The sequence below is a fragment of the Nycticebus coucang genome, chromosome 2, assembly GCF_027406575.1.
Source record: "Nycticebus coucang isolate mNycCou1 chromosome 2, mNycCou1.pri, whole genome shotgun sequence".
Classification (NCBI taxonomy): Eukaryota; Metazoa; Chordata; class Mammalia; order Primates; family Lorisidae; genus Nycticebus; species Nycticebus coucang.
In genome coordinates this window covers 68,843,711-68,857,497 of record NC_069781.1, presented here as the reverse complement: position 1 = coordinate 68,857,497, position 13,787 = coordinate 68,843,711, and the positions used below count along the sequence as shown (strand labels likewise).

General features: G+C 38.6%; 1 protein-coding gene across 28 annotated transcripts in view; it reads right to left on the bottom strand.

Moving 5' to 3' along the window:
- Positions 1-13,787, bottom strand: part of PTPRD (protein tyrosine phosphatase receptor type D) — a 2,247,062-nt gene that overhangs the window by 1,473,306 nt on the left and 759,969 nt on the right. The gene's annotated exons all lie outside the window — the stretch shown is intronic.

Sequence of the window (13,787 nt, the reverse complement as noted above, 5' to 3'; positions counted from 1 at the left end):
AGTTCAAAGGTCCTCCCACTACACTCCATGGGAGAGACCCCCTAAAAACTGGACCTACCTCTCCTACTGGGGTGCCATGGTGTCCTCCTGCCAGGCATAAAACTGTATAAACTGTATATAGTCTCTACCTGGAATTCTGAGCTCCCAGCACTCCCCTTTGCTCACACTGGGTTCTGGAGGCCAGTCCTGGTCCCTCGGTGGAGACGGGACTGCACTGGAGTGGCAGTTCCCTGAGGCACAGTGTGACAGTCGTCTTTTGGTGACAATATGGCCAGGCATAAAACTGTGTGAAGCTCTGTGTGTTCTCTGCCCGCAACCCCAGGCTCCCAGCGCTCCCCGAACTCCCCTCTGCTGTCGCTCCAAGGTCTGGAGGCCTGTCCCCCAGGGGTCCGGACTCTTGGGCGATTGTTCGAGGGGTGTAGACAGTGCTGGGCTGCAGCCTGTTGGTGCAGACTCTGGGGTACGAGAGTGGAGAGAGGACGGTTGGCTGGAGGGGAGCTACACCGGAGCAACCGTTGCCTGAGCCATAAAGCAGCGGCCCTCTTTTGCTAGCAATACGGCTCACTACCGAATATTCTGAAGCCACAGCCCCTGTCTCCCTGGGCAACCAGAGACTCTGAGTTTGCCTGAGGCAACTCCAGCTTGCAAACCAGGGAAACTCCCAGGGTGGGGCTGACCCAGAGGTCCCCTTTACTAAACCTAAGATGCACCTGGCCCTCAGGGGATCATCAGCCTATAGACAATACAGGAGCAAAGACAAGCTGATTTGGAGCTCAATTCAGCTTCTCTTCTGCAGGGGAACTGCAGAGTTGTTCTGTTCTGTTGGTAACATTAATCAGGGGCGAGACTGGACCTGAGTGAAAACCCCTGAACCTTCATCAAGTGCCCGAGGTTGTCAGGCCTCACCTCCTCCTGCTGGAGAGAGGCAGAGCGCAGTGGCCTGGCAGACTTCCTTGTGATTCAGGCAGGTACAAACTCTTGGAGTACTGATTCACTACAGGCAACTGGGTCAGCCAACTGAAGGGCTATCAGTGACTGGATGTGAAGTGGTGCAAGGTGGGGAAGGAGGCAGCAACCTTCCCAGACTGATTTATTGGCTGGGTGGCTTCTCCTGACTCCACGCAGCACTGGAGCAAGCCACACCAGAGTAGTCACCAGACCTCTGTGATCCAGTTCCCAGAGACCTCTTAAACTCTCTCATCCGAGACAGGTGCTGACTGAGACAATTGATTTGGACCTTTTTGAACTGAACCAATCACCTGAGGACAAATCAGGTGGTGCCCTGGGTGCACGGTGAAGGTTTGATTTTTCTTCTCCAATTGTTTGCCAGTGGGGGGGCGGGGTGACTTAATTGCTGATATTTCTCCACAGCTGAGACTTCAATCCAAAGTATCTGTTTCACTAGGGTGGAACAGAAACCAGCTGAAAACAAGACAGAACCACTTAGCCACACCACACCAGACAGGGCCCCAGTTTCTCAGGGCACAACACTGTATGAGCCCTCAACAAAGCCCAGGGGAAAAAATCAGAGGGAGTAAAACAACCATGGGGCGGAATCAGCGGAAAAACTCTGGTAACATGAATAACCAGAATAGATCAACCCCCCCAAGGAAAGATATGGCAGATGCAATTGAAGATCCCATTCATAAACAACTGGCTGAGATGTCAGAAATCAAATTCAGAATTTGGATTGCAGACAAGATTAACAAAGTGGAATTAGGAATTCGAGGAGAAATTCAAAAGCTGTCTCAAGAATTTAACGAATTTAAAGACAAAACCACCAAAGACTTAGACACACTGAAGCGAGAATTTGCAGCCCTCAAAGATATGAAAAATACAGTAGAATCCCTCAGCAACAGAATGGAGCAAGCAGAAGAAAGGATTTATGACATCGAAGATAAAACCTTTGAACGCTCCCAAACTCTCAAAGAGGAAGAGAAATGGAGAGCAAAAACGGATCACTCTCTCTGAGAGCTCTGGGATAATTCGAAGAAGGTGAATATCCGAATCATAGGGGTTCCAGAAACAGATGAAGTGGCCTCGCTGGGCACAGAGGCCCTTCTGCATGAAATTATGAAAGAGAATTTTCCAGGCATGCCTAGAGATTCTGAAATTCAGATAGCGGACAGCTTCAGAACCCCTGCACGACTCAACCCCAATAAGACATCCCCCAGGCATATCATAATTAACTTCACTAAAGTTAATATGAAGGAAAAAATCCTCAAAGCTGCCAGGAGAAAGAAAACCATTACCTTCAAAGGGAAGAATATTAGAATGACTGCAGATCTCTCTGCTGAAACTTTTCAAGCCAGAAGAGGGTGGTCACCGACTTTTAATCTCCTAAAGCAAAACAACTTTCAACCCCGGATCTTGTATCCAGCTAAACTGAGTTTCATTTATGATGGAGAAATTAAATACTTTAATGACATTCATATGTTGAAGAAATTTGCCATAACCAAACCAGCTCTTCAGGATATTCTCAGACCTATCCTCCATAATGACCAACCCAATCCTATACAACAAAAGTAAACTCACTCAGAAACTTCGGATCAAACTCCAATTTCCACACTGGTGAAAGGATTAAAAATGCCCACTGGACTTTTGAAAAACTCAATACCCAAAACTTCACCACACTTATCAATATTCTCCATTAATGTGAACGGCTTAAACTTCCTCTAAAGAGGCACAGGTTAGCTGATTGGATACAAAAACTCAGGCCAGATATTTGTTGCATACAAGAGTCACATCTTAACTTAAAAGACAAATACAGACTCAGGGTGAAAGGACGGTCATCCATATTTCAGGCAAATGATAATCAGAAAAAAGCAGGTGTTGCAATTTTATTTGCAGATACAATAGGCTTTAAACCAACAAAAAGGAAGGACAAGAATGGTCACTTCATATTTGTTAAGGGTAATACTCAATATGATGAGATCTCAATTATTAATATCTATGCACCCAACCAGAATGCACCTCAATTTATAAGAGAAATTCTAACAGACATGAGCAACTTGATTTCCTCCAGCTCCATAATCATCAGAGATTTCAACACTGCTCTGGCAGTGTTGGATCGATCCTCCAACAAGAAGCTGAGCAAAGAAATCTTAGATTTAAACTTAACCATCCAACATTTGGATTTAGCAGACATCTACAGAACATTTCATCCCAACAAAACGGAATACACATACTTCTCATCAGCCCATGGAACTTACTCCAAAATCGATCACATCTTAGGTCACAAGTCTAACCTTAGTAAATTTAAAGGAATAGAAATTATTCCTTGCATCTTCTCGGACCACCATGGAATAAAACTTGAGCTGAGTAACAACAGGAATCTGCATACTCATACAAAAACATGGAAGTTAAATAACCTTATGCTGAATGATAGCTGGGTCAGAGATGAGATTAAGAAAGAAATCGCCAATTTTTTCAAACAAAATGACAATGAAGACACGAACTATCAGAACCTCTGGGACACCACAAAGGCAGTTCTAAGAGGGAAATTTATTGCACTACAAGCCTTCCTCAAGAGAACGGAAAGAGAGGAAGTTAACAACTTAATGGGACATCTCAAGCAACTGGAAAAGGAAGAACATTTCTACCCCAAACCCAGTAGAAGAAAAGAAATAACCAAAATTAGAGCAGAACTAAATGAAATTGAAAACAAAAGAAGAATACAACAGATCAATAAATCAAAAAGCTGGTTTTTCGAAAAGGTCAATAAAATAGATAAACCTCTAGCCAACCTAATCAGGAAAAAAAGAGTAAAATCTCTAATCTCATCAATCAGAAACAACAAAGATGAAATAACAACAGACTCCTCAGAAATCCAAAAAATCCTTAATGAATATTACAAGAAACTGTATTCTCAGAAATATGAAAATCTGAAGGAAATTGACCAATACTTGGAAGCACATCACCTTCCAAGACTTAGCCAGAATCAAGTGGAAATGCTGAACGAGCCCATATCAAGTTCGGAAATAGCATCAACCATACAAAACCTCCCTAAAAAAAAAAAAGCCCAGGACCAGATGGTTTCACGTCTGAATTCTACCAAACCTTTAAAGAGGAATTAGTACCTATACTACTCAACCTGTTCCAAAAGGTAGAAAAAGAAGGAAGACTACCCAACATGTTCTATGAAGCAAACATCACCCTGATCCCCAAACCAGGAAAAGACCCAACAAGAAAAGAAAATTATAGACCAATATCACTAATGAATATAGATGCAAAAATATTCAACAAAATCCTAACAAACAGAATCCAGCAACACATCAAACAAATTATACATCATGACCAAGTCGGTTTTATCCCAGGATCTCAAGGCTGGCTCAATATACGTAAATCTATAAATGTAATCCAGCACATAAACAAATTAAAAAACAAAGACCATATGATTCTCTAAATCGATGCAGAAAAAGCTTTTGATAATATCCAGCATCCCTTCATGATCAGAACACTCAAGAAAATCGGTATAGAAGGGACATTTCTTAAACTGATAGAGGCCATCTACAGCAAACCCACAGCCAATATCATATTGAATGGAGTTAAATTAGAATCATTTCCACTCAGATCAGGAACCAGACAAGGCTGCCCATTGTCTCCATTGCTTTTTAACATTGTAATGGCAGTTTTAGCCACTGCAATTAGGGAAGAAAAGGCGATCAAGGGTATCCATATAGGGTCAGAAGAGATCAAACTTTCGCTCTTCGCAGATGATATGATAGTATATCTGGAAAACACTAGGGACTCTACTACAAAACTTTTAGAAGTGATCAAGGAATACAGCAGCGTCTCAGGTTACAAAATCAACATTCATAAATCGGTAGCCTTTATATATACCAACAGTCAAGTTGAAAAAATAGTTAAGGACTCTATCCCATTCACAGTAGTACCAAAGAAGATGAAATATTTGGGAATTTATCTAACAAAGGACGTGAAAGATCTCTACAAAGAGAACTATGAAACTCTAAGAAAAAAAATAGCTGAAAATATTAACAAATGGAAAAACATACCATGCTCATGGCTGGGAAGAATCAATATTGTTAAAATGTCTATACTACCCAAAGCAATATATAATTTCAATGCAATCCCTATTAAAGCTCCACTGTCATACTTTAAAGATCTTGAAAAAACAATACTTCGTTTTATATGGAATCAGAAAAAACCTCGAATAGCCAAGACATTACTCAGAAATAAAAACAAAGCAGGAGGAATTACACTACCAGACCTCAGACTATACTACAAATCAATAGTGATCAAAACAGCATGGTATTGGCACAAAAACAGAGAAGTAGATGTCTGGAACAGAATAGAGAACCAAGAGATGAATCCAGCTACTTACCGTTATTTAATCTTTGACAAGCCAATTAAAAACATTCAGTGGGGAAAAGATTCCCTATTTAACAAATGGTGCTGGGTGATCTGGCTGGCAACCTGTAAAAGACTGAAAGTGGACCCACACCTTTCACCATTAACTAAGATAGACTCTCACTGGATCAAAGATTTGAACTTAAGACATGAAACTGTAAAAATACTAGAAGAGAGTGCAGGGAAAACCCTTGAAGAAATTGGGCTCTGCAAGTATTTTATGAGGAGGACCCCCCGGGCAATTGAAACAGCTTCAAAAATACACTCTGGGACTTGATCAAACTAAGAAGCTTCTGCATAGCCAAGAACACAGTAAGTAAAGCAAGCAAACAGCCCTCAGAATGGGAGAAGATATTTGCAGGTTATGTCTCTGACAAAGGTTTAATAACCAGAATCCACAAAGAACTCAAACGCATTAGCAAGAATAGAACAAGGGATCCCATTGCAGGCTGGGCAAGGGATTTGAAGAGAAACTTCTCTGAAGAAGACAGGCACGCAGCCTTCAGACATATGAAAAAATGCTCATCATCTTTAATCATCAGAGAAATGCAAATCAAAACTACTTTGAGATACCATCTAACTCCAGTGAGACTAGCCTATATCACAAAATCCCAAGACCAGAGATGTTGGCGCGGATGTGAAGAAAAGGGAACACTTTTGCACAGCTGGTGGGAATGCAAATTAATACATTCCTTTTGGAAAGAGATATGGAGAACACTTAGAGATCTAAAAATAGATCTGCCATTCAATCCTGTAATCCCTCTACTGGGCATATACCCAGAAGACCAAAAAGCACATCATAACAAAGATATTTGTACCAGAATGTTTATTGCAGCTCAATTCATAATTGCTAAGTCATGGAAGAAGCCCAAGTGCCCATCAATCCATGAATGGATTAATAAATTGTGGTACATGTACACCATGGAATATTATGCAGCCTTAAAGAAAGATGGAGACTTTACCTCTTTCATGTTTACATGGATGGAGCTGGAACATATTCTTCTTAGTAAAGTATCTCAAGAATGGAAGAAAAAGTACCCAATGTACTCAGCCCTACTATGAAACTAATTTAGTGTTTGCACATGAAAGCTATAACCCAGTTACAACCTAAGAATAGGGGGAAGGGGGAAAGGAAGGGGAGGGAGGGGGTACGTGGGTAGAGGGAAGGGGATTGGTGGGATTACACCAGTGGTGCATCTTACAAGGGTATATGTGAAACTTGGTAAACGGTCTGTAAAGCTAGTGAATGATGCCCCATGATCATATCAATGTACACAGCTATGATTTAATAAAAAAAAAAAATACAAAAGCAAAATTCAATCCTTTGACTTATGATTTTCATTGTCTTGAATTCACAAGATTATCATATGTGTGCAATGAAGGAAAGAGTATTAATCTAGAAAGAGTTATACTCCAGAATTTGGAACGGGAATCATCGAAAGCTTCTCATCCTCCTTGCCTGATAAGTAACTTTTTTTATCTTGTCTTATAAGGTCACTCATCATCTGATTTAAGATCATATTACTCTAGCTGGGCGTTATGGCGGGCACCTGTAGTCCCAGCTACTTGGGAGGCTGAGTCAAGAGACTCGCCTAAGCCCAAGGATTTGGAGGTTGCTGTGAGCTGTGTGACGCCACGGCACTCTACTGAGGGCAATAAGGTGAGACTCTGTCTCTACAAAAAAAAAAAAAAAAAAAAAAGATCATATTACTCTTTTTCCTTCAGAGGTTAATTTACAAGAGAAAGCTGATAATCCACATGCTTCCTAGCCAACCACCTCTCAGTGTTCTTTCTCTGAACTGCTAGATTCCAGTACAGCCAGTCAGGTTGTGCTGGAATCTGACAATTCAGAGAAAGAAATATTTTTTCCCATGGACAAATGGAAGAATTTCCCCTAATTTATATTAATTATAATAATTAGGAAATTAGTAAAACTTAGCTTTTGCTATTGTTTCACCAGGGTTGTAAGGAAATATTTTTAGATAAGGCTAAATTGATCAATATGAATATACTTGTAAGAATTTCCTTATTCATTGTGCTACTTTAGAACTCTGACAATTATGATAGTTTTCTTGGATGGTTGGCAAATATATGGAACCAACCATAACCCCCATTAAGTGAAATTATGATGCCAGAAATGATTTGGCATATCATAGAAGAAGGAATCCAAAATACTGAATAGAAATGTGAGAGGTGACTTTAAATATTTAATGCACTACTTGCTCCCTAAAAATCTGTTCATCTGACTACGATCTTGGAAAACTATTAGGTGAGTAGTGTTGGTGTTATGTTATGTGAGATTTTGTAGGCAAGCCTGCCAGTGATTGACACTGTGGTTAAAAGAACCACCTTGACTTCAATGAGAATGGGTACATCTTGGAGTAGAAATGTCAATGAACGACCAGAGGCAAAGTAGAAATGCACCCTGGATGCCAGAGCCTGCTAAGAAAAGAATATTTCTATCTGTAGAGATATTTAAAGGTATACAACTAAATTGTGTATTTTGGAGACCAAAATAAATATATAATTTGTTAAACAAATAGACTTTAACAAATAGGCAAAATATATAATTTGTTAAAGCAGGTACTACTCACGGCCCATGTAATAGTCTTTCACTGTATTTTCCATATTAACAAGAACCTAATTTTGTTTAGTTACGCATCAAAAAATCGATTCCAATGTCCTATTCAGACATAAATCATGATTTCTAAGTAAATTATGGTTAGCTTATTCATATTACTAGCAATTTATTTAGGCTTCAGTATCTGTGATAAAATCAGGAAATATAAGGAAAAGCTTCTAGGGGCTTCCTAGAAAGGATTCTGTTTTTAAAAAGAAATACAAGGAAAATAGAGCCATTCTTTCACTGCTGGAATATAGCCCGTCTTGATAAAGCCTTAGACTGTAGCAGCCATCCTATGATGCTAGGGCAACGGGCCCCTGGACCATGCTTACATGCTAAAGATAGCAAAGGAAACATCTGCAAAGAATTTTCAATGAGTTTTTGGAGAAATTGAATTAACCAACTGTGAAGCCTCCCTATAGATTCCTTTTCATAGGAGAGGGAAAGAAAATGTCCTTATCATTTAGAAAGTTTAACTAATACCACTTTGTACTTTAGAAAATAATTAATTCCAGGGATGGAGATCAGAGACATGATACAGCCAGGATGATACAGATGCCATGGTTTCTCATATAATCCCTCATAAACACAGACCCTCTTTAAGGAAGAAAAGGCAAATCCATGTGCTGGTATCATGGATATAACATGAATCATTCTTTTATGCTTCTCTTAAAAGACCTGTGGACATTTATCATAATCTCTGTGCTTTGAGGAAAGAAGCAAGCCCAGAACTGCCATAGGTTATTAGACAGTGGCTCTGATAACCAGACCATTAAGGATCCAGGATCTAGACACGTCAGGTTCACCAGTGCGAAGGTTTATAGGTGTCGGGTGATAAATAAAATGTTGCCCCAAATCTGCCTTAGAGTCAGCCCAGTGAAAGCTCCAGTGCATCCTGTTTATTCTATCAGTTCCTAAGTATATGTTGGGAAAAGATAAAAATCAGCAGAATTCTTTAACTGGCCTGTTAGTTTTTGAAATCAGTGCTGTTCTGGCAGGAAGGAGCAACTAGATGCCTCTGGGGCCATTTCTTCTTATTTAGACAAGATAATTTAATATCATATCTCTAAGGAAAGTGAATATTTATCACAGTCATCTAAGATTTTAAAAATACAGGATGCTGATTCCTGTTGCATTTTTACTTAATTCTCCTGCTTGGTTAATGGAGAAATGGTAGCACTTGCGGGAGGACAGTAGTAATTACAGGACTAACTAGAGTTCCAGGTGTGGGTTATTTTCTCCAACCAAAACTGCATCTCCTTGCTTTGAGTAAATAGATATTAATCTAATAAGTACTTTTTAAATCTTCCATCCCAGAGAAGAACAGAATCAGTTTGTTTTATATGGTAGCAAGAGAATATACTTTTATCACCTTCAGTTATTATTACACAAGACCCCCAATTTATATGTTACAACATAGTCATAGTATCCTCAGATGTATCACCATTGTAAAGAGCATAGCTGCTCTAATATTTGATGTTATCGTATGGCCAGGACAAAGTCACCTGGAGTAGAGGGAATCCTGGATACCTCAGCATCATACAAGTGTTAGTACAAAATGCCAGTGCCTGAAATTTCAGTGCTGTTTCTGGGGAATAATGTTGGCCCCAGTAGAGTAACGCATTCCAAAGTGAGTGGACTATGCCCCTGCCACGGGATACAAGGCACAACATTTGAGCTTTTTTACAGTTTGGATTTAATGAACAGTACATTTTATACAATAACATGCTCTGAGCCATTAATCAGTTACCTGAAAGGATGCTACTTTTAAATAAGGCTCAGAGCAAAAGATTTTCTAATTAGTGAAGGTGGCAGTGCAAGAAGCTCTGCTACAGAGCAGATATAAAAACGTACACAGTGTCTTTGCAAGTGGAATAGAGTATGCAGAAAGGAGTCAGTCCCATGAGGGCTTTTAAAATGAACTCATGTTTCCTTTTTAACAAGCAACTTGTTCCCCTTTTGACAAAGAGCTCTGGGCATGCACTGAAGTTTGATTGAGTCTGAACCTAAACATATGACAGAAATGACTGCTGGGCCTCACTGAAGTAGTTATTACTTAATATACTTTACTCCAAAGTTCAGACTGACCAGCATACGACTTCATCCTCACAGAAATGGAAGCAAATGAAGGGTTTGTACAAGCAGACAGAACACACTCTGGGTGCCTCCCTCCTGCCACGTTATAATTCCTCCTTTAACTTTTCTATCATGGGAAATAGTCAATCATCATTCAGTAAGGAAGAAAAGTGCTGGAACCAGTTTTACAATAAGTATTGAATGATATTCTAGTACTAGCTAGAAATTATTCCTATAGAATTATACTTTCATCCCAGTTGTCTTTGGAAGTTGATAAAAGAGGCTAATCTTTGTAGAATAAGTAACTTTTAAAAATATGTATTACTAACCACATCTCTTTGGAAGGGGTAATGGTCTAAAGCAAAAATCCACACTAAATCATAGATACTGTCTAATAGTCTTGGCAGATGTTTACGGAAAGGAGAATAGCAAGAGTCAAGAATTAATAACAGGGCAGTTCAGAAGAAAGACATGAAAGGGCCTTCTGGAGTAACCCCAGAAGGTGAGGACATATGTGCTACATGTGAACTGTCATCTGAAGGCTCATTTGAATGTTTCCAAATGGGGAAACCTGCTCAGTGGAGGTCGGTAACCTTCATTCTCTCATCTCTGCTGCTCAGCCTGCTCCATGGGCTCATTAAGCCTCTGTCTATGGCACCAACAGCACAAGTCATGCAGACCATCAGCAACGTGGAACTTCTCCCAAAGCTCTCCTGACTATTGTCACTGATGAATGACAAATTTGCCAATAATAATAAAAAAAAAATCAACACTGTAGTTTGTAGAGAGACTGAACCTATCAAAGGAAAGTAACACAGTACCTCTTCAAAGGCATCGAGAATTTACATATAAAATCCAGGTACTGCTATGAAGTATTTTTCACATAGCATAGACTGCCTGGGTTAATATACTGCTTCCTCCACTTGCTATCTGTGTGACTTTGGGCAAGGTACATGAACTCTCTTTTCCAACTTAAATGTAAGGGGGAAATCTTACATAGGTCTCTGAGTTGTTATGAGGATTAAATTACTTAATGTACGTAAAAACTTTGACCAATAGAGAGCAAGCACTGTGTAAGCAATGGTTAAATAACTAATAGAAAACTGTTGCAACCTGATGTAGAAAAATTAATGGAAGACTATAACAAATGATTTTTATGCCTCTTTCAGGATTGAATATGTGGTACAAATCAGTTGTTGATTAAAAAGCCTCGGCCATGTGTGGTATTAATTGAAGAAAACAAAAACATAAACGGCTAGTGGTATGAGGAGTGCAGGATTCACGAATACTAATTATATCCTCACAACCAGTTTGGGAATGAGTCTATCGTAGATCTACCTATAAAGTTCTCCTAGCTGGATGATGTGTATAAAGTTAAGTATTTACTTGTTTACTTTTCATTTACTTTCCTCCATGTTTATTCTATTTTTGCATATTAATATGTGGGTGATGGTAAACTTCTCAATGTGGCCCAAGGCCTGATCACAACGGATAATGAAAGAAATGGACATTACCCAGAGATACTACAGGTGATGCTAGGTGAGTGATGGAAATTTGGACTATTTTTTGATAGGGTGGTTAAATGAAAGATAATTATACTATTTAACTTAGAAGCGATGATAAGAAAAATAAATGTAGCTATCTTATGGCCAGTGTACTAGAACCTACAGAATATTAGTGAATACCCAGTTTTCAGGTTACATTTTCCTTTTGGAAGGATTTTTCCATTGCATGAATCTTGGTAAGAAGTAGTTCCAATGTCCCACATAAAAGCTGAAGGGGTCTTACAGCTGAGGATTTAGGCGTATGTCTTAGGTTTAAGCAATCAGTCTTTGATTCAAGTTTGTGAATTTTGATGGAGTAAAGCAAAGTCTCAGTTTCATGGGGAAATTAATCAAGACACACATGACAAGGCCAAAGCCCCTGCAGTATCAGGGACATGAAGAGAGGCGCTGTGATGACAACAGCAGAATCCTCACCAGAGAGGTGTCACTTTGGCTCTGTCTCTCTGTTCCCTGTCACGTTGCCTTTTTCCAGAAGCATAGATCTCCAGTTTTTCTCAATATCCTTCCTTCCTGTGTAACCAAGAAATCTAATATATAAATATATATTGATGTGCATCCTTAACACATACATACATGTGCAACACAAGGAGAAAACCTGTGTGTGTGTACTCATATCTATTCTAGAAAACTGTGAGTAGCTATAAATTAAAATACTATTACATTAAAATGTAAAAATAGGATTTTGTGGTTGCTCTTCATTATTTTCTTAATTTTCTACTTTTTTCTAAAATGTAAATTTAGAAAACAACCCCAAATATGTCAAATTTAAAAAGTAGATTTTGTTTTTTTCTCAGCTATTGAAACTTTATGCTTCAAACTGGAAATTTAACTTTCTCAGAGGATATAAAACAAGCAAGCAAATAAGTAAATATGATACACCTGATAAGAGCATGCTGATTTATTTCCGCATTATGACTTGGCTAACTTCATTGCAGTAGGGAGCCAAACAATGAATTCATAAAATTCTCAAGTATTAGGAAAAATATTGCACATTGGATAAAAGGGGAAAATACAGTAGAAGATAAATATTTATCTATCTATAATTCTTCCAATTTGATTTGATGAAAAATAAAGAGAGATGAATTTAAATTTAGCAGCTCTGGGACCTGCACTGTTACTGGGTAGAAATGGTTAAAGCAAGTGATGGTGCAGGAAGAACCATTGTGCTGAATACAGATGCCGTGCTTTGGCAGAAAGAGTTTGTGAGGAGAGCTCAAGCTGTAGGACTCAGAAAAGGTATCTCAGTACCACAGAAAGTGTTTTTGCACATACATGTGCACACACACATATATTAACACATGGAAGTGTTAAAAGTTCAACAGGCTTATGAATCACTGAATCGTGCTAGTCTTTTTTTTTCTTCTTCTTTCTCTCTCTGAAGCTTTGGTTCCTAAAGTTAAAATGAGCAAAATAATTATTCAATTATTTCAGATGGGCTAAGCAGTGACTGAGATAATCCACACAGAACCTGTGTCCTGGTTTGTGGCACAAAGTCAGTGCTCAATACATTTTAGTCAAAATTATTATTTTTATATGCTGTGACTATAGGAAGCTATATGTTAAAATTTGCATTCATATTGGAAGGACCATTAGAAAACATTTGTTTCACGTTCTCTACAAATCTTACAGATAAAGAAGCTGAGACTGAAGATAATAAGCACTTACATTTTAGGGGCAAAAACTGACAGTAGAATTCAGATTTTCTGAATCTCAGCTTCAGTTTTCCTCCATCTGGTATATCACTCAATTTCTCAGCTCTAGGTACACATACACACTCAGTGCCCACTTGCCAAAAGGACATGCTTGTACTTTAGGTTAAAAACTAATGTGAATATTTGGACTATCTTTTTAAAATCTTGAGAGATCTGTTGGATTTTTCTTTAATTTCTTAGTGTCTTAAATATTTTGGAAAGTACTTGTAAGTACTCATATCAAAGCCTTTCATTTTACTTCTTTGCTTGGATGATAAATTCAGGATGAATATTTAATGTTTATTAAAGATTATAAATTCTTGATACTAGAAAAATCTTGCTTAATTTTCTTCTAAAATAGTTAAAGGGAGATAATATTTTAGATGCATATATACATATTTATACATTCATCTATATTTTAAATCATGAGTGAAAATAAAAAAATATTGAGGGAATTTATGC